The sequence below is a fragment of the Ambystoma mexicanum genome, chromosome 1p, assembly GCF_040938575.1.
Source record: "Ambystoma mexicanum isolate Mex_15411 chromosome 1p, UKY_AmexF1_1, whole genome shotgun sequence".
In the NCBI taxonomy this organism is placed as follows: domain Eukaryota; kingdom Metazoa; phylum Chordata; class Amphibia; order Caudata; family Ambystomatidae; genus Ambystoma; species Ambystoma mexicanum.
This window is the reverse complement of record NC_090921.1, coordinates 68499921-68522320: the sequence shown is the minus strand read 5'-3', so window position 1 is coordinate 68522320 and position 22400 is coordinate 68499921.

Sequence of the window (22400 nt, the reverse complement as noted above, 5' to 3'; positions counted from 1 at the left end):
ACATATTCATCAGATAATTGAATGGGGATGACAGATCTACTAATGGTTAATATGTACCAGGGTTGTTTGATCCCTTTTCGGGATGCTAATTTTGTAGGAAACAGGAGATATTGTCCAGATGCATCCACTCCTTCAATTTGATCCGTTGCCTGGTAAGTTTCTTTATATTCTGTTTTTGAGGTATTGAAGTCATCATCTTTCTTTTTATTGGACAAGGGCAAATTACTCTTGAAGACATTTTTGGAAGATTTTCACCATATTCATGGTAGAATAGGCATTAATCAATGTCTGCTCCTGGGCTCAGTATGACAGATACTGAGCTCATACCATTTTTCTACCATCACAATATAATGTCCCAACCCGCACCTCAGTCAATCACAGATTTCTTTAAGAGTTCCACGCTTGATTTGTTGTATCTCTACACACCCCACACTCCACAATGTTGAGTTTTCTTTTCACTCCCAACATTTCTCACATCTCAGTAATCACTTCACTGGTAAAGTGACTACCCCAGTCAGACTTAATCCCTTGAGGAGGGTTAACACAAGAAAAGAGGTGGTTGAGCAATAAAATGGAAGAAGTCTACACCTTTAGGATTTTGGGCTGATGTTCTGGGAGCTATTCAGTCCATTTTATAAATTGCCAAATAACAGTCAACATGCACTTGTTAGCATGGCCAGAACGGATTACTGGTCCTATAAAATGAATCTGCAAATTGTACCGGGACCATGTCATTGCTCTTTTCTGTAGAGGAGCCCTATGTTGGAATTGAGCACATACCAGGTACCCCTTTAAATATATCTTTATGTCTTGTCCCATGGAAAGCCAATAAGTGATATCAGAAAGGATATTGATTGTCTTTTGAATTCAGTATGAAGTAGTTTCTTATGCACAGTATACTGTTGACTTTGTATTTCATCAAGTGTTTTACAAATCCATTTCAGGAATACATTACATTGGTGTATATCACCTGATCCTAGAGTTGAAGATTTATGGCAGTAATGATGGCATGATAAATGCCTGCAGCTCTTACACTTAACTACTCAGTGTGTGTTCAGTGGTTTAATTCACCCATTCATTTCCAACATCAGCTACTATTTCTTTATTGTCGATTCCAGTGAAGTGGTAAGAACACCAATCCTCATCAATGATGTAAATTCTGAGACATGTGTACTCATCATGCAGCTTGTAAGGAGAAGCTTGGTATGCCTCCATTTTGTCTATTGTGTTTTTAAAATGTATCTTCAACACCGCTGTCCTTAACACGGTCATGTAGAACTGCTAATTGATGAGCCAGAGCACGCTTTTTATTTTGACTATATTTTGTCTATTCAGTATCTTCTTGTATAGAAAGTAATCATAGAATTAGAGATATTTCAAGCCAGTATTCAGTCACTGTGCAAATATTACAAAGGCTGGTGGGAGGTCTCAACTATAATATGTTTCCTCTTGGATCAACAGTTGGCAAGGAGTGATTTTTCACGTTCATTTAATCTAACGTTGAGATGTGATAATGTCATACCTGCATATGAAATTATTTTGCTAATTTGACCATGCTTCTGATAGAAAACTATAGTTTTAAAGGTGTTGGAATGGTCTATTTCTAGGAGGTCTTTTTTTCACAGGCCAAGCCAAGCAATGAGGTGGGAAATACTTAAACCAAATACTTTACAGCTGTTGTTTGGTCATGAGCTTAGGGCCCTAGGAGAGTAGCGCGTCATGCAGTAGCTGGGATGCAGAGTCAGGGCCATCTTAACAGTTTTGTGGGCCCGGGGCACAGATAGTCTTGGGCCCCCACTCCCCCCCAAAACTGATGTTGCCCCCCAAAACCCATGTCCTACTCCCACCCCCCATCCAAACCCATGTCGCCCCCGCGACACGACACCCATGCCCCCTCCATATCTCGAGTCTAATTCAACAGATACTCCTCTAAGCTTTAAATGGATTATCTAGTTGTTAATAAAATATAAACATTACACATCTGTGATCTGTTTCCCCAATAGGATGCTATATTGAGGACATTTCACTTTGTTTTTGTTTCAACATGAACTTATTTGCATGTATGAATGTGTCCAAAGCACTTGGAAAAACATGAAATAAATAAGGCAGTACAGAAATGACAAAAGCATGACAAAAGCATGTAACAAAACACATCAAAATTCACTTGGCATTTCAGTTCATGCCCGCACAGCAAACACATTCAAGTAATCCTAGAAAGAATGAGATGACAGTGAGGATATGCTTTCTACACCACCCACATTAAACTATGTGTTTCCTTCTAGATTTGCGTATTGCAAAATCCTAAATTATATCTGAAAATTCTATCTCTTGAACCATTTCAGATTCAATGCTTAACAGAGCCAAAGAATTCAGCCTGGCTTGAAGCATACGATTTCGTAGCTCACTTTTTATCAACTTCAATTTTGAAAATGAACGCTCCCCACTGCAATTTGTCACCATCATAGAGAGGAATATTCTTAATGCAATTTCTAGATTTGGAAATGCAGTGCCAAGCTTATCATTGTTTATTATCTTGTAAATACACGAAAGTGACATGGTTTCTTTCTTTTCAAATGTATAATGCTTAAATTGTTGGCATTCAGAAATTAGGTTGGATTTTTCAAGATCTTGGTGGTAGTAAGAGGCCAGCTTTATACAATGTTCACTCATTTCTTTTCCATCCATGTCTCTCAGGTTCACGAGGAAACCAAACCTATTGCTGATATCTTTGTATGCGTCACCTCGTCTTGTTAACCCATTAATTATTAAGTCCATGATTGGCAAGTATGTTTCTATGTGAAACTTCTGCCGTCCTTGAAGGACCGTGTCACTAGCAGCTCCTTCAAAGCCAGTTAGACGAGAGCTTCGCTGTTTCACACGTTTACCTTGGTCACTGTAATCTGCCCCTGGCGCTTTTGCCTTTGCCTTGACTTCATATTCATTAAATTTGTCTCTTATTTCTTGTACATACAACTTCAATGACTGGATGATATTAACTGCAATAGAGAGGTTGATATCTTCTTTCTGAACAGTTTTGCTTGTTTCATTGAAACGTAACAGAATGTCATTCCAAACAATGGTTAGAAAAATGGTTTCCAGCTTCTCCATTTTTTTAAGAAGACTTAGTGCATCGTGTGTGGTGTCTTTTGTTTGTGTGTTATCACTTTTCAGTGAATCAAGAGCAGATTGAATTCTTTCATAGCCATCACACAGAGCATTAACAGCATCTGCACGAGCTGACCATCTAGTGTCAGACAAGCGCTTCACAATCTTGTGAGCTGGACCTACAGAAGACACCAAAACATTCCAGCGATGAGTAGAAGCAGAAAAAAATGTGTACCAAAGTCAAAATAAGATACTACCTGCATGTTACACTCAGCAGCCTTGACACCAACTAGATTCAAGGAATGTCCTGCACAGGGAACATAAACAGCAAGTTTGTTGATCTTTTTATCCTTGCCTGCAAGCCTGAGTACTGTCCTGCCATATTGGATGCATTATCGTATGATTGGCCACGGCAATCTGATATGGGGATCCCTGCCCCTTTCAAGAACTGGACGACAACATCTGCAAGGTACTCTGCTCCATGGCCATGAATTGGGAGAAACTCCAGAAATCTCTCCTTTGGAGCATCATCCTTTACATATCGCACCGTAAAAGTAAACTGGTCGATGTGACACACATCTGGAGTGGAGTCGACGCTAAGTGAATAATACTTTGCTTCTCTCAGTTCTGAAATAATAGCAGAGAAAACCTTTTTGCTCATCAGTGTGATGAATTCTTCACAAATATTTGCTGACAGATAGGATGGATTTCCCTTACCAGCATTTCCATATTTTTTGATGTGTTCGTCCAGGAAGGGATCAAATTGGCTGATCAGCTCCAAAATCCCTAAATAATTTCCATTGTGCTGTGATCCTATAATCTGATTTTCTCCTCGGAATGCTAGACCCCGCAATGACATCAACTTTACAACTGCTACAACTCTTTTAAGCACATCCTGCCAGTAGGTTTGTCCATGTTTTAACTGTTCAGCTAATGCTGAGTCAATGAGGCCAGTTTCCTTTTGACGTTTCCAAAGTATTACATTGCACCTTTCATGTTCAGGAGCATGTTCATGTTCATGAATGCGGGAAGATGCATGCTTCCAGTCATTAAAACCAGTTGTACTGAATGCGGAATCAGTACTAGAAAACAAACGGCAGAAAAGCAGTACACTGAACCTTGTGATGGGGAGTATAGCAACCATTCGCGGTTTACAAGTTCGCCATTCCGCATTTTTCCCTTAAATAATGCTTGTGTTAAGCATCTTTTTATTCTTTTGTCACCAAGTACATAAACACGGGTTGACTTGGAAAAATTGCTGTTGAGGTTTTGACAGGCTGCCAAACCTTTTTTAATCCAATAGTACCGCAATTCGTTTGTGATAGGATCCCATAGTGCGGGATCTGTGGAAGAACATGTGTAGCTCACTGATGCAGTTTCCAATATTTCTGCAGGCTGGTTGTCATCTTCTTCTCCACCTGGTGCAGGGGAATGCTGCTCAGCCACTATTTGTAGATGACAACTACTGCTCACTGATGCAGTTTCCAATATTTCTGCAGGCTGGTTGTCGTCATCTTCTCCTCCTGGTGCAGGGCAATGTTGCTTAGCCATTATTTGTAGATGTCCACTGCTAGGTGAAGTGGGAGCAGCAAATAACCGCTCAGTGGACTCTTCTATGGACTCAGCATGAGCCTCAGTGTGCGCACTTTCGCTTTGTGGTTGCTCCTCAGTAGAAGTATCACTACTAGATGGTTTTGGCTGTACAGAGAAAAAGGAAGATAGTTTTTGTTGATTACCATGCTTCTCTTTTCTTTCTACTTTTTTCCTTTTGGCAGCTCCACTTTCATATGAACGCCTCATTGTGATATCATGTATTGATTGGCTTTTTTTTCTTTGCTAAAACTTAATTTAGCAGGAGCAGAGCCTTTCATTCAGAGCATTTCATTCAGATAGACTTGAAAAACGCTGGCTTGTGACATCCTCTTTTCGTGGATTGTGAACCTGAAAAGGCAGAGTACAAGGAAATAATTTTAGTACTGTACCTTAGAAGTTTAAAACATGACATGAATTAGAATATGGCAATACTGGTGTACATTGGCACAGCCAGCATTACAACACCTTGAAGTGGTGGTATATGCATTTTACTGAGGGTCCACTCCACAGGCAGTGTAGACAATGCATCAGAGCGCTGCTAGGTGGTCAAAGGTGTAAGGGCAGAACCTGCGGACATCTGTTATCAAAGCAGGTACCAGCCCTGTGCATTGGCTGACATGCTGCTGGCTGACACAGGCTGCCAGGAACTACTGCCAGCGAGCCCTAGCCGGAATTGCAACCAGAGCCAAACCTCATTTGCTTTCGAGGCCAAACGCTTGGAGTTTATCTCCAGCCGAAATGTGTCCATAATGTTCCACCCTCTAATTCACCACACAGACACACCAGCACCCGTTTGCCCATGCCCACTACTGCAGGGGAGGACTTGTGCACTGCAAACTGTCATGAGTGTATATATATATATATATGCATACACTTTCAGACTTGTTTGTTGTGATTTGCAGAGCACCAGGGTACAGTACATGCCTCTCAATACTTTATCACGTGGGACATTCTTTGGTGAATTTACATTCTGAAAATTATATATACATGACAGACAGAAATGGGTAGAGAGCTAGATAAACGGCAAGCAGAAATGCATATTTGCGCATGGCAGCAGTCGTTTTTAGTGTTTTTACCGAGACGCTGGCAGTATTTATTGCAGGTCTATCCTACAACGGATCTGTCTGTGAGGGGGGTGGGAGTGAGGGGTGAGGGGGCCAGAGAGATTGGAGGATGTAAGAGGATTCAATTCAACACTACAGCTAAGTCAATGCCTAGTCTAGAATACTGAATGAAAACCCTTATTGATATATCTTTATGCCCAGGTCATGAGTTCTGGATGACTACCCCTGTATAACACCCCTCTCTTAGAATCCCCCTGACCCCACTGAGTCAAGAAGTAGGTTTGTTTTGCAAATTTAAAAGATTTATTTGAGAAATTAACAATTTATAGATATATCACACTTTGATAATACATTAATAATTGATAGCACACTTAGGCATACGAGCAGTAATCAGCAATAAGCAATCCTACAATAGCACATTTCTGGTGACTTATGACTAGGAACAGGGGAATAAAGTATCAGAGAATGCTTTATGGTTTCAATGAATTGCACAGATGAAAAAGAATGCAGCACAGAAATCGACTTGATAGGACTTCACTAAAAGACAATGTAATCACTTTTCTTTGAAAATTCACTCCCCCCTTTATGCAATATAAGGAGATGGAAAGAAGAGCACACAGTTCTCAGGAATGCAATCAATACAGTACGAAATTCAGTTCCCCCCCAGCAAGCTTAGAGGAAAACAGGTCGGAGTTTTAAACACAGGCCCAAAATGCTATGAATGTGGTTTGCAAGGGAGTGAAAAATATGCTAAAATGCTTTTAATTCCCTCTAAAGGTTCAGGGTGAGTGATAGATACTTTGAATGAGTTCAGGATAACTTTAGCAATGCTCTATGAATGGTTGACAGGTTGCAAATGAATTTTTGCAACGGAAGGCAAGCAGCTACAGATTTTTACACGTGAGCTAACCTTTCAATTCGCGGCAAAATGTCAAATCGTGGCAGATTTTTTCGAGTGCGCCCGGCGCGATTACAGGGGAACTACAAGGAGTAGCACAGCCTAGGATCTCAGCTTCCAGATGAAAGTTAAATTTCGTTCCTAACCCAAACGGTTCCGGAGTTATGAACGATTTAGTAAAGGTAGATTTTCGGATTTAAAACAACTCAAAATGACAAGTGACAGCGTGCAACTTTGGAATTACATATGACAGCTCGCAGCTTGAGAATGACAGGTGACAGGATCTCTAGGAGACAGTTCTACTCAAGTTAAAATAGCTTGCATTAGATTATTTTAACTAAGAGATTGGGTTCTGCACAGTTTTGGCGGATACTCACTCCTAATTTTTAGAAGGACTGGGCTCGTCACGATCTGGTCAGCGGGTTTTCTTCACTTGCCACGGACGGTCTCTGCACACAGCATCTGGGTCAGCTCTACTCTGCTGGTCTGGTCTGGGTCTCTGGTTCTGATCAGGTCTGTGGGTCCAGATACAGCGGTCTCCGGTTCAGCTGGTCTCTCTCTGGATACAACACTGCTTTCTGGCAAATGGCAAGAGTTCTTGCAAAGAATTCAAACAGCTCGCCTGGCTGTGAATAGTTGCAATGATTTGAGGCCTACTAAAGAGGGATTTAGCTTGTAGTTGACCTCTCTGCTACAAATTCTGAAGTAAAGTCTTGGTCTCTGAAGGTGGATAGATTGAAGTCTCTGTGTTGGCTCTCTGGAGGTTGATGGAGGTAAAGTATGGATTTTCCCGGCAGAGCATCCCGCAGCAGATGGAATCGAATCTGTCTATCTGTCCTGACTGTCTGCTTTTATGTGTTTTGAAAGTGGGTGGAGAGGCTAGCTTTCTAGGCCCTACCCCTCTCCACTTGTCATTGGCCACTTCATCCTCTTCCCCTTGATTGGGGGAATGAAATGAAGTGTCATCATGATGAGGTCTGTTTATGATACAGAGAACCCACCCCTGTCAACTTTACACACAATCTATATCTGATCCAAATACATACTTCCCCGATAGACAGTTTTTTGGCATTGCATACACACATCATGCATTTACTGATGGTAGCCCCTGTTCCAATTCTGTCGTTTCTAGGAGCTTGGGTTCAAAAATGGCAACACATTTCACTTTTTGGTCAGGTTACCAATATTGGATTTGTCCCCGCATTTACACAAATGTTCGCAAAGCATGTGGGCATTAGGTGGTGGAGTGTCAGATTTTTAACATACATACATTTAGAGTAATATCCTCTTTTCCGCTAAAAAACCCCCTGAACATACCACCGGGTCCTAACACGTCTTCAAATGTGCACAGAAAAATCACAAGAATAATGATATCACTTATAAAATTTTCACAAGTCCGCTCTATGAATGATCCATCTTTTTAGATTTATTTTCTGGCCCCAAAGGGGTGTGGTTTCGCCCAGCACAAGGTTGAATTTCTGGTTTTTCCAGTTCTGCCAAGCCAGCTTGCTCTCACAGGTAGTGCTCCTCCCCTTTCCTTCCAGGAGGAAGCCATTTTTACGACCTCTCCCCCCCAATAAAACATTTGCCTGAGTCAGGACAGGGCTTTGTTCAATTTCCTGCAGAGCCCAGGTTATTCAATCAGAGAAGTGTCATATCCCTTTTGGTGGGAACAGCAAAAGGCAGCTAGGCCTGGGAACACAGCTGTTGTGCAAGTCTCAACTCCTGTCGGGGGTAGCTGGTGGGCAAAATTCCCTCTCTTTTTAAGCCAGGCCTCAGCTAAATGTCTCTTTGGCTGCCAGTTTTCCGGGCCAAATCAAACTTCCAATTTTTACGCATGCAGCTAGAATGCTGATTCTAAGTTTAAAACTATGACATTTAAACAATTGCAACCTATGTGACACTCAAAAGTAGGTCACTCATTTCTTTTAAACATTTAGATTTTTAGTGTCTTTCAGTCCAAATTTACTTAAACTGCTGAAATCCACAGCTCAGCCAGTTTTGCTATGAACATTATTTTAGGCTCATCCTCTTTCCAGATTTTGTATGCCCACAAGACTTTATTCTGTCAAATGTCTGCTGGTGTTCAGTGAGATTGTTGGATATTCTGCAATGTTTGAAATGGGCATTCTGAGCTTGCCTTCAGAGAAACAAAGGGTGATTTTTAAAGTGCTTTCTAGCGAACAGGCACTGCTGTTTTTCTCTTTGGTACCCCATTTCACTCATGGCTCTTCTGACCCAGCACACCCGCACCGGGGGGTGGCAAGTCAGGCGAACCTTTTGGGGTGCGCACAAACTGCGTGGTTTTCATAGATTCTGGCGCACATGTGGGCTTTTTCGGCCATCTTGGATTTCCTAAGCCCACAGCACCAAATGTTGTAGCATAATAGGCCAAACGTGGGTCAGAACACCCAACAAACCCCCCCGCCTGACTGCACTTGGATTGAGTCGAGGTGATGTTGGGTGCTAAGGATGTTGACCCACGTGCTGGGAGGTCCGCATCATCTTCTTCCAATTCCGCAGATGACAAAGTTCAGCATCCTTTCCTCCATCAGGGGTGGATCAGTCGGTTCTCCTCGCCAGTCCTGATGGGAGTATTGGGTGGTACACTGGGCCCCTGGCATCTCGGCTCCTGGATCGTCCTCCTTGGCCAGTCTCCAGGTTTTCTTTCTCCTAGGACAACAAAGGAAGAGCGGCAATACCTATTCATGGACATTTCTCCCCCACCATTGATATAGTGGGGTGGCATATATATTTTAGAACTCAACAGATATGAACCTGCACATTTTTTTAAATTAAGCGACAGGAACACATAAACTTGAGAAACACAGAATTTTGATAGGTTATATGTAGGATATTTTAGGGTTGGAATTGAATTACTCTGGAGCGGTACCCTCTGGGATTGCAGAGGACTCCTCCAGTTGCTGCAAAGTGTGCCTGGGATGGCAACACTTCAACTGGTTTATGTGGACCCACTTGTCTTCCCCCTCTGCCAAACCGCCTTTGGGGATGCGGATCTTGTAGGCCACAGGGGAGATCTTGTCTATAATCTCAAACGGTCCCTTCCATGTAGGCAAAAATTTTCGCTGTTTGGCCTGGTTCCTTTGGAAATTGTATAAATAGACCCGGTCCCCCACCTGATATTCCTTCCTGGAAGTTTTCAGGTCATAGTGGGTCTTCATACTCTCAGCTGATCTTTCTAGATTCCGCTGAGCATAGGCAAAAGCATGTTGAAGGTGTTTCCTTAAATTCTCCACATACTCATGAGTTGTGGAGGCATTTATCAACGTTTGCTCTTGGGTTCTGTAGAGCAAATGCTGAGGAAGCACCATCTTGCGTCCAGTCATCAACTCAAGTGGTGACATTTTGTTTGCAGATGAAGGGGTAGATCTGATGGCCATTAGGACCAGAGGTAATCGGATATCCCAACTTGGCCCAGAATCTGCCACAAACTTCTTTAATATGCTCACGATGGTTCGGTTATATCTCTCTACTGCCCCAGAAGAAGCTGGCCGGTAAGCAATATGTAACTTTCTCTTGACCTCCAGTATCTCCCACATCTTTGTCATCACTTCACTGGTGAAGTGGCTACCTCTGTCTGACTCAATCCTTTGAGGTAGACCAAAACGGGAAAAGATGTGGTTAATCATCAGGGCAGCTGCTGTTTCTGCCTTGCAATTTGGGGCTGGGAGACATTCCACCCACTTGGTAAACAAGCATGTCACAGTCAACATGTACTTATTCCCCCTAGCGGAGCGAATCACGGGGCCTACAAAGTCGATTTGTATATCTGACCATGGGAGTGTCATTCCCCTCTTTTGGAGAGGCGCCCGGTGTGTGAGGGATGTTGGCTGAAATTGTGCACACACAAGACAACCCTTCAAATATTGGTTGAGGTCCTGGCCCATGTGTGGCCAGTAGGCAACCTCTCTTAAAATCTCAAGTGTTGTATGAAACCCCCTATGACCGGCGGTAGCCGCATCATGGGCGTGACTTAACATCAGGCTTCGGAAGGAGGTAGGAACCACCCACTGATCATGGCCAGCTTTGGATTTCCTTACCAACAAACCGTCTTGGATCCGGAACATTTTTGGACATTTCATCAACACTCTTAGGTCCTCTTTCACAATGTACTCGGTATCCGTCAGGGGAAAGTTCTCAGGGTCCTCAAGGTGTTGGTAAAACTTACCAATAATTGGATCCCCCTTCTGAGCTGTAATCAAATCAGCATCAGGGGTCTCCTTGCTCCATTGGGCAGTTGAAAGATCATTGTGAGCATTTGACTGGGACCTAGTGATAGCGGTGACCTGGATTTCCCCCAACAGGGACTCTATCTCAATTAGATCTCCTTGGATGGCCCCGGTTTTGGCCAGCTGATCAGCTAAGTCATTTCCAGTTTTGTCTGGTCCCTCTACTTTGGAATGACCCTTGATCTTTTTCCAATAGATGGTCATCTCATTCGAGGTGACCAGATCATCAATGTTTTGGATCAACTTCCCATGTTTCAAGGGTTTGTTGTTAGCACATACATGCCTCTGGTTTTCCAATTAACCAGGTGCTCCACGAACCCGTTCCGTACATTATCCGAATCTGTGATTATGACCAGTTTGTGGAGTTGATGTTGGACAGCGGTGAGGATGGCTTGATGCACAGCCATCAAATCTGCCACCTGACTACTTCGGGGACCAATTTTGTACCCAGCGGAGGGTTCTGAGAACTCCTTCACCCATGCATTCCCTACGCCGGCCACCAGTTCTTTTTCCCCGTTGTTGTCAACATGGTAAGAGCATCCATCCACATAGACAGGGGCATTCCCTCACACTTGTCCTCTTCAAAGACTTTGTGTGGGGAATTAAGGTATGCCTCCGTGTTGTCCTTGATTTTTAGACTTTCGTCCTCGAGACAGTTTTCTCTGGCACAATCATGCAAGTCAGCCAGACCTTGCGCGAGGGGACTCTTCTTGTTTTGGCCATATCTGACCTCAACAGGAAAGCCTTGCATTGACAGAATCCAGGAAGTAATTCGGGAATTACTCACATTTCCGGCCCGAATTCTGTCACTTTGGAGATATTGCAGAGGCTGGTGTGGAGTCTCCACTATGATGGGTTCACCCTGGATAAACGGGCGGTAATTCTTCAATGCCCACACCGTTGCCAGGAGTGCCTTCTCACAATCGTTGAATTTTTCCTCCACAGAGGATAAAGTTTTGCTCGCATTGGAGATTACTTTATTGACCTTGTCATGCTTTTAGTATAATACTGCCGTCAAGCACGTATTAGAGAACCCCGTCTCCAGGAAGAACTCCTTGTTTCTGACAGGGTAAGCTAGGCAAGGCACTTGTGAGAGGCTTCTTTTGAGTTGTTTTACTGCCTCGGCTTGTTCTGGACCCCATTCCCACTTGACCCCCCCTTCAGGAGATGAATCAGGGGTCTGGTGATCTCTGCGTAGCCCTCAATGAACTTTCTGCTGTAATTAGTCAGTCCAAGGAGGCTCCTTAGTTCCCGCAGAGTTGTGGGGTCTTTCAGTTTCTGAAGTGCTTGCACTTTCTTTTCCTGGGGACAGAGACCCTGAGGAGTAATCTCATGCCCCAAGAAATGAACACGGGTTCTACACCACTGTGCTTTCTGAAAGGAAAGTTTTGCTCCGGCGGCCCTCAACTGCGTCAGAACATAACGGATCTCCGCTATGTGTTCCTCCACAGATGAACTTTTGATGAGGACATCATCTACATAAGCCAGGTTACCCCTTGCACCCAGGTCGGGCATGGCCTTGTGTAGGAAAATGTTGAATTCATTGCCGGAGTTGAGGTATCCGAAGGGAGTCCGGGTCCATGTGTACTGCTGGCCCCCAAAGGTAAAAGCCAGCTTGTATTGGTCCTCCCTACTGACAGGCACAGTCCAGTATCCATTGGTCAGGTCTATTGCAGTGAATACCTGTGACCCCTGGATCTGGGCCAGCCCTTGGTCAATGTAGGGCAGAGGCCATCGGGAAGTATGGACCCGTTTGTTGAGCTCCCTGAGGTTGGCGCAGAGTCTCCACTGGCCGTTTGGCTTCAATATTCCCAGCACCGGATTATTGAAGGTGCTGTGAACTGGACGGATTATTCCCCGGGACTCAAGGTTCTTAATTATTTCAGTAAGGGACTCCATGGATGCGAGAGGCAAACGATATTGCTTCACAAACACTGGAGTCATGCCAGGGTCCGTGGGGATTGTTGTTGTGTGGATGTCGGTGCGGCCACAGTCATATGAGTCTACCGCAAAGAGATCTTGGAAATCCAAGAAAACTTGTTTCAACTTTTGCTTTTGTTCCAGAGTCACACAGGCACCAGCTAGGTTGACTCTCTCTTCCACCATCTGCCTGAAGCCTGAAAAGACTTCTGGTTTGGCGAGCTCAGCGGCCTCCTCCAGCTGGGTGGAGAAGTCCCTGGTCAGAGTGCTGATTTGGACTGGAGGCTTCAGGTGGGAAAGGCAACCCTCATGGACCTGGAAAATCACCTCATCCCTCCTGAAGTCACAAGTCACATCTTCCTTACCATAAGGGCAGGAAGTGTACACCAGGAGGTTCCCCCCATGCCGGGTAAACATCCTGTCTGGTGTTGTATTGTCCTCACTGTCACTGTCAAAACAGTCCTTGGGGATTGGTCCTAACAGTTCATTTCCTAAATCGATGGAAAAATGTCGGTCATCAACCGCCATTCCAATAATGGTGCCTGCGGCTAGAGTAATACTCTTTAAGTCGCTCTTATCCACCTCTATTAGAATGGTGTCATGTTCTATGTTGACTAATAGAGTTGGGTTTACCCCCAACCCTTGCTGTTGGAGAGAAGCATTTAGATGTATATAAGCATCAGGGTTTTTCAAATGTTGTCCTCTTTTAACTTTCACTTCCAGGGAGAATTGTCGGGTCCTTTCTGGGATGGTGACTTCCTCTTTGATCTGAATTTCAACTGCATAAGGTAGCAATTGAGCTGACCTAAATGCTTTTTCTAGATCATCAAAGCCCATGGGATTATCCGCTAATCGGGACCAAGCTTTGAAGTTTATTAGGTCCAAACTAATGGCAAAGCGATTGAGAATGTCACTGCCTAAGTAAAAGGCGGCAGTGACGTCTCGCACGACCCAACAATTATGGACTAGGCTTTTGTTGCCAATGGAGATTTTGAGCATACACCTGCTTGGCAGGAGATGTTTGGAATTAGGTGCTTCCAGGTCCATTTCCCATTTGTCTATCAGTTTGAATGTTGGAATGGCTGGATCTTTTAGGAGTTGGCGGAACATGGCTTCGCTGATGAAGCTCTTACCGTTGTTCACACACACTCGAGCGAGAACAGAGTCCTTCCCATCATTTAACTGAACAGGGATGAACAACAGCTCTCCAATTTGCTGAATATCAGCCAGGCTCGGAGCTGATTTCACATCTTTCTCGACTATAGGAGTGGGAGTTTCTGATTGTGGATTGGTAAAGAATTTCAGGGTGTTTCCTTCCAGTGTGGAATACCACCTTAAACTGGAAGGAAGGTTGATTTTCAGAAATAGAGAGGACCCCCATCACCAGTCTGTTGTCCTTCTGCTATTACTGTCACGTCTGGAATCTGGTTGTTCTGGAAGTGAAATTCTACTTGGTCAGATTTTTGTTCAACCATGTGGCAGGTGCCGTTTAAACTAACATGGTTGACACTCTGTTTTAATTTTATGGGTCGGCTAGTCTGGGTCCAGAGGACCTTGTTTACGCAATCTATTAGGGGTGACAACCTTCTCAGGAGGTCATTCCCTAGTAAACAAGGGGTTCCCTCTGGAGTCACAACTATGACTGGGTGTTTCAACTTGTGTCGCCCAATTTTAATGTCCAAATCTGCCATCCCCTCTGCGGGAATTTCCTTCCCGTCAAAGTTCTGGAGTTGTCCAGGAAGTGAGGTGAGAGGAATTTGGTAATTCCCTCCCCTTCCTGCATTCAGTTCATCAAAGGCCCTTCTGGACAGAAGGGTAGCTTGAGATCCCGTGTCCACCAGCGCTGAAATCGTACCCTGCCCCTGTACTTGTACCGGGGCATAATATCTTCCCTCCTTCTCCTCAAGGGGGCACAGATAATGCACATTTTTGGACAACTGGTGGGCTAACTTTCTGGTTTTGGACATTGCAAGAGAAGAAATTTGGGCAGAATTCTGTGGAGAGCCTTGGGAATCTGAAAGAAAAAGTTGGCAACTGGAGATCAGAGCCATTGTGGGTTCCCCTGGTTCCGGTTCTGGGCCGCCCCCCCTTTTTGGAGGCAGTCACCAGGATGGGTTTGAACCAGGGGATTTCGGTATTGTGGGTTCTGGGATGAGATGATGGGCGGCGGTAGCTCAGTCTCCATATCTCCCCAGTCTGAACTGACATCCCTTGGGACCCATTTTTCCTTGGGAGGAGTTCCCCCATCTCTGAAGGAAAAGATCCTTTTCCCAGGATCTTCTGAGGATCCCTCTCCCTCAAATTGGAAGACCTGAACCTCCTCCACAAAGTGGGTCTGTTTGGGTCCTTTGTTTCTCCTACCTCCTCTCTGCTCCTTGGGTGGCATTTTGGACCTGGTGCTCTAACTGGGAAAACCGCTCAGGCTGATACGGGGCTCTATTTTCTCCCCTGGGCTGATCCCGGGAAGGGTAGCTATCCCTTCTCTGGTAGTACCCCTGGTTGGGAAGATTTTGGTACCCCTCCACCCTTGGCCTCCCCTCTCCCGGATTAGGTTGTCTAGTCTCAGGGAATTGGGGAAAGAAGGATGGATGATTTTGGGGCTGGAAATTGGGTGGATACCTGGGGAAAAAGTTCTGCCCAGGATTTGGAGAATTTCTGCCCTCCTGTGGGAAGTTGGGAGGGAAGTTCCCTGGGTTAGGTGCTTGGCCGGATCCCCCCCTTGGGCTGGAGGAGTCCACACATAACCCAGGATTGGTCTGTTTCCCTTGTAACAGGGACTTACATAGTCAGGAGAGCGAGGGACCCCATTTGTGGGACTACCTCTTTCACTCCCTGTCTGTGACTGGCCCGAGGACCTTCTGGGCCTAGCATTATTAGGTGCAGGTAGGTTTTTAGGCCCCCCCATCTCCAAATCCAAAACGGTGGTGACCTTTATCTCTGCCACCTTGGTAGCAGCAGGGGTGCTGTTGGTTTTGGGGTTTTTTCCGCGCGTTCTTTTTATTTTCGATAGGCTTCTGCACCTCATAGATCCGGGTAGCCTGTTCAATGACCCAGTCCAAAGATCTTTTCTCATGAAAATCTCTCACGAGCTGGGTCATTATATATTTGGGCAAGGCATGGAAAAATGTATTGACAAATTCTCTGCTGTCTGTGCGCACCCTTCTGGTGGTCTGCGCAAAGGAACGTTTCAGTTCTTGCACGAATTCTTGTGCGGCCTGATCCTACCCACATTGCAAATTGTAGGCTGCCTTGCAAGCCTCTTGAGGATTTCTGTGAACAGAAAAATGTTTCAAGATGGCCGCCTTATAGGTGGACCATCTTAAATGATTTTGGTCCTCCAGCCCCGCAAAGAAACTGGAGTATTCTGGGGAGAATGTCCATTTGACGTACTGGATGCAGCTACTGCTGTCCTTCAAATGGAAAGTCTCCATCATTTGCTCATAGAGCTCCAAGTGTTCCCATACGGAATACTTGGCGTTCTTATGATAAAGCGTGATAACACTCCTTATTGCCTTTCTTTGCTTCAATGGGTCCTTAAGCAAGGCCCTTTTTGCCTTATTGGCCTTTTTGGTTCGGGTAACCCTGGTCCATTCATCCTCTGACTCAGAGGCACTGCTCCCACAGGTTCCTGTCTGATCTTCCAGGTTTTCCCGGATTCTGCGAGCCTGGGAGTGGCTGGCAGAATGTGGGGACCTGGTCTCCTGTGTCCTGCGCCATTCAGAGGAGTCTTCAGATTCCTCCCTGCTGCCAGGATTTGATGGGTACCCCCCCACTGACCTAACTGGGCAGAGGTTTTCAGGATGCCCTTAATGGACCTATTCTCCTGGGGTGCCCCACTAAATTGCACTGTGCTTGGGTGCCCATACCCGGATGCCCGCCCATCCATTCCTGGGAGGTACTGGCCTATGAGCCCCATGCTTCTGGCTGGATAGTAATCTGCCATCCCTGTGGCCCGGTGTTCATGTGCGCCCGGGGACATGGGGGTGGCAGAGTCCAGGGACTGAGAGAGATAAAGGCCTCTGGTTCTAGGGCTCCTGAGGTTATGCTCAGGAGTTTCCCTTTCCCAGCGAACCTGGTCTCTATCCGCCCCTGCTCCCTGTTGCTGGAGACTATCATTGTGCTGACAGAGAGCCTCATTTTCTCTCTGTGCCTCCTGATTGGTCCTGGAGTACTGGGCCAGTCTTTGCTGCAGGAGGGTTACCTCCTGAGTCCCTTCCCTACTGGCCTGCTCCTTTCTTGCCAGAGCCTCCTCCACCCTCCTGGTGTGCTCTAGCAAGTCCTGTGTTCTTTTTGGAGGTCACCTAGTCCCTGGTGGGCCAGGTGATTTTCTTCCATTTTTCTTTTTAAGTGGCAGACTTCCTGGCCTAAGGTGTCCCTTTCCTGACCAAGAGCTTGAATTTGTGACGCCAGGTTGTCCCTTTGCCTTTGGAAGGCACCAGCTTTCTGGCGCTCCTGATCAAACCCTGCCTGGGTATCCAGGTCTTTCAGGATCAGTTTATTGCTCTCCTCTTTCTCTCTGTCTAGTTGGATTTGCAGGGTGGCTACCTGCTCTGTGCATGCCCTGTTAAAATTGATCTGTTGCTCCAGCTTTTTCTGGCTCTGCAGTAGGGAGTCCAAACTGTCTTGGCGTTCCTTCTGCAAAGCCAGAATTCTGGTATCCTGGTCAGCCTTTTCCTGTTGCAGGATGTCCATATCCTTCTTTATTTTAATGATGTGCTGTCTACTCTCATTTTCGGACTCCTGGCTTCTGTGCAGCCTCTGCTCAGAAGAGTCCAGATCAGATTGGGCCTTCTGTAATGCCAGCAGTTGCCTACTCGCCAGATCTTGGCCTTCAGCACATTTGTGCTGCATGGCTCCCATATATAGGTACAGGTATGCCGCTATCCTAACCATCTTGTCTTGCTCATCCTTAGCTTTAGGAGCCATGTATAGTTCACTCAGGGCCACATGTAAGGGACCCTGATCTCTCCATGTATCTGACCCTGTTTCAGTGACCTGTTGCGTGATGGCCTGCAACCAGACCATGCGGTCCTGGTGAGTCCACTCACCTCTCACAAATAACTTATGTAAGAAGTGCTCTCTGGCTTTTTTCATGTCTACTAAGGTCGTCATTCTAGAGATTGGTCTCTGTCCTGACTTACAGAAGTTTGTATTTTATTTTTGCAAAACAGACCTTTTCCTTAGAGCGTTCCTTTGAGGAGTGCTTTACAGCGTAACACAGCGTGGTGATCCGTCCGGATATGTGTATCTGGTCAGCTGGCACACTGTATTAATCTGCACAAGTGATAGATCTAACCCAAACGTCTGGCTCGAGCTCCCAATTTGTAAGAGGATTCAATTCAACACTACAGCTAAGTCAACGCCTAGTCTAGAATACTGAATGAAAACCCTTATTGATATATCTTTATGCCCAGTTCATGAGTTCTGGATGACTACCCCTGTATAACACTCCTCTCTTAGAATCCCCCTGACCCCACTGAGTCAAGAAGTAGGTTTGTTTTGCAAATTTAAAAGATTTATTTGAGAAATTAACAATTTATAGATATATCACATTTTGATAATACATTAATAATTGATAGCACACTTAGGCATATGAGCAGTAATCAGCAATAAGCAATCCTACAATAGCACAGTTCTCGTGACTTATGACTAGGAACAGGGGAATAAAGTATCAGAGAATGCTTTATGGTTTCAATGAATTGCACAGATGAAAAAGAATGCAGCACAGAAATCGACTTGATAGGATTTCACTAAAAGACAATGTAATCACTTTTCTTTGAAAATTCACTCCCCCTTTATGTAATATAAGGAGATGGAAAGGAGAGCACACAGTTCTCAGGAATGCAATCAATACAATACGAAATTCAGTTCCCCCCCCAGCAAGCTTAGAGGAAAACAGGTCGGAGTTTTAAACATAGGCCCAAAATGCTTTGAATGTGGTTTGCAAGGGAGTGAAAAATATGCTAAAATGCTTTTAATTCCCTCTAAATGTTCAGGGTGAGTGATAGATACTTTTAATGAGTTCAGGATCACTTTAGCAATGCTCTATGAATGGTTGTCAGGTTGCAAACGAATTTTTGCAACGGAAGGCAAGCAGCTGCAGATTTTTACACGTGAGCTAACCATTCAATTCGCGGCAAAATGTCAAATCGCGGCAGATTTTTCCGAGTGCGCCGGGTGCGATTACAGAGGAACTACAAGGAGTAGCACTGTCGTTTTGGGGTCCTAGGACAGCCTAGGATCTCAGCTTCCAGATGAAAGTTAAATTTCGTTCCTAAACCAAACGGTTCCGGAGGTATGAACGATTTAGTAAAGGTAGATTTTCGGATTTAAAACAACTCAAAATGACAAGTGACAGCGTACAACTTTGGAATTACATATGACAGCTCGCAGCTTAAGAATGACAGGTGACAGGATCTCTAGGAGACAGTTCTACTCAAGTTAAAATAGCTTCCATTAGATTATTTTAACTAAGAGATTGGGTTCTGCACAGTTTTGGCAGATACTCACTCCTAATTTTTAGAAGGACTGGGCCTCGTCACGATCTGGTCAGCGGGTTTTCTTCACTCGCCACGGACGGTCTCTGCACACAGCGTCTGGGTCAGCTCTACTCTGCTGGTCTGCTCTGGGTCTCTGGTTCTGATCAGGTCTGTGGGTCCGGATACAGCGGTCTCCGGTTCAGCTGGTCTCTCTCTGGATACAACACTGCTTTCTGGCAAATGGCAAGAGTTCTTGCAAAGAATTCAAACAGCTCGCCTGGCTGTGAATAGTTGCAATGATTTGAGGCCTGCTAAAGAGGGATTTAGCTTGTAGTTGACCTCTCTGCTACAAATTCTGAAGTAAAGTCTTGGTCTCTGAAGGTGGATAGATTGAAGTCTCTGTGTTCGCTCTCTGGAGGTTGATGGAGGTAAAGTATGGATTTTCCCGGTAGAGCGTCCCACAGCAGATGGAATAGAATGTCTCTATCTGTCCTGACTGTCTGCTTTTATGTGTTTTGAAAGTGGGTGGAGAGGCTAGCTTTCTAGGCCCTACCCCTCTCCACTTGTCATTGGCCACTTCCTCCTCTTCCCCTTGATTGGGGGAATGAAATGAAGTGTCATCATGATGAGGTCTGTTTATAATACAGAGAACCCACCCCTGTCAACTTTACACACAATCTATATCTGATCCAAATACATACTTCCCCGATAGACAGTTGTTTGGCATTGCATACACACATCATGCATTTACAATTCTGTCGTTTCTAGGAGCTTGGGTTCAAAAATGGCAACATATTTCACTTTTTGGTCAGGTTACCAATATTGGATTTGTCCCCGCATTTACACAAATGTTCGCAAAGCATGTGGGCATTAGGTGGTGGAGTGTCAGATTTTTAACATACATACATTTAGAGTAATATCCTCTTTTCCGCTAAAAACCCCCCTGAACATACCACCGGGTCCTAACACGTCTTCAAATGTGCACAGAAAAATCACAAGAATAATGATATCACTTATAAAATTTTCACAAGTCCACTCTATGAATGATCCATCTTTTTAGATTTATGTTCTGGCCCCAAAGGGGTGTGGTTTCCCCCAGCACAAGGTTGAATTTCTGGTGTTTCCAGTTCTGCCAAGCCAGCTTGCTCTCACAGGGAGTGCTCCTCCCCTTTCCTTCCAGGAGGAAGCCATTTTCACGACCCCCCCAATAAAACATTTGCCTGAGTCAGGACAGGGCTTTGTTCAATTTCCTGCAAAGCCCAGGTAATTCAATCAGAGAAGTGTCATATCCCTTTTGGTGGGAACAGCAAAAGGCAGCTAGGCCTGGGAACACAGCTGTTGTGCAAGTCTCAACTCCTGTCGGGGGTAGCTGGTGGGCAAAATTCCCTCTCTTTTTAAGCCAGGCCTCAGCTAAATGCCTCTTTGGCTGCCAGTTTTCCTGTCCAAATCAAACTTCCAATTTTTACACATGCAGCTAGAATGCTGATTCTAAGTTTAAAACTATAACATTTAAACAATTGCAACCTATGTGACACTCAAAAGTAGGTCACTCATTTCTTTTAAACATTTAGATTTTTAGTGTCTTTCAGTCCAAATTTACTTAAACTGCTGAAATCCACAGCTCAGCCAGTTTTGGTATGAACATTATTTTAGGCTCATCCTCTTTCCAGATTTTGTATGCCCACAAGACTTTATTCTGTCAAATGTCTGCTGGTGTTCAGTGAGATTGTTGGATATTCTGCAATGTTTGAAATGGGAATTCTGAGCTTGCCTTCAGAGAAACAAAGGGTGATTTTTAAAGTGCTTTCTAGCGAACAGGCACTGCTGTTTTTCTCTTTGGCACCCCATTTCACTCATGGCTCTTCTGACCCAGCACACCCGCACCGGGGGGTGGCAAGTCGGGCGACCATTTTGGGGTGCGCACAAACTGCGCGGTTTTCATAGATTCTGGCGCACATGTGGGCTTTTTCGGCCATCTTGGATTTCCTAAGCCCACAGCACCAAATGTTGTAGCATAATAGGCCAAACGTGGGTCAGAACACCCAACAAGGCACATGCTAGAAGCGGGAACGTACTCCAAATAAAGTGATGAAAGAAACGGCACCATTTAATGTGCAGCGTCCTATAAGCTCCAAGGGGCATCGCCCACAGAGGCACGACTTTCCAAAGCCTGCATAGCCACGCACTGAACGCACATAGTTTTGCTTAACGGTTACAACACATTAGCACACGCATGCATTGGTGTGTTTGCGTGTGTGCAGCAGCAGGCCAGTAGCTACACTGTTAACATAAGAATGACAATTCACACTTTCATTTCCCCATAATTTCCACAAGAACTAAATAAGACACGACATGACGCGCCTGTGCAAACTCCTGAGTAACGTGTACAGTGTAGAATAATAAAGTCCCACCTCCTCTTTGATAATGTTATAAAATAAAAAATAAACCACCGGCTTGCTGAATATTTGGTGCTTGAGTGAGATGCTTTGAGCATGCCAACTGGCGTGTACTTTGCTATTGCCCTGGGACACAATCTGAAAGGCTCAAGTACTGACATCTATACCAAATAAAGTCTCAGGTACGCTCTACAGGTGCAGCCTCACATATATTAGAGTTGCTGAATGCCAACTGCAAATATATAAATACATTAAATAAATACATAAATACATAAATAAAACTGCAGACTCAAATACCTGAGTACTACCTCCTTTTGCCAGAATATGTGCAACCTCACATGTCTAGGTGCTGCCGGAATATGCCAAGTGTGGCATCAGATGGGGGAGAGCTGAATCTAAGGTCTTGTAAAGCCCCATTTGCCAGGTACAGGAAAAGGTTCACATGTCCAAGGACTCCATCATATGTTCAGTGAAGCCTCACATGCCCTGCACTGATCTACTATGCCACATACAACGGCATATAGAAGGTATAGCTATAAATGCTGCCATCACAGATGAAAGGAGGATAGCTTAGGGTCACCAAGCTCGCCTTGGAAACAAGACTACACGAAGCAACACAGGTTCGATCCCAGGGTCGGCACTTAGAAATCTCTGGGTACTAAGCGTGTTATGAATACGCAATTAAGACATATTCA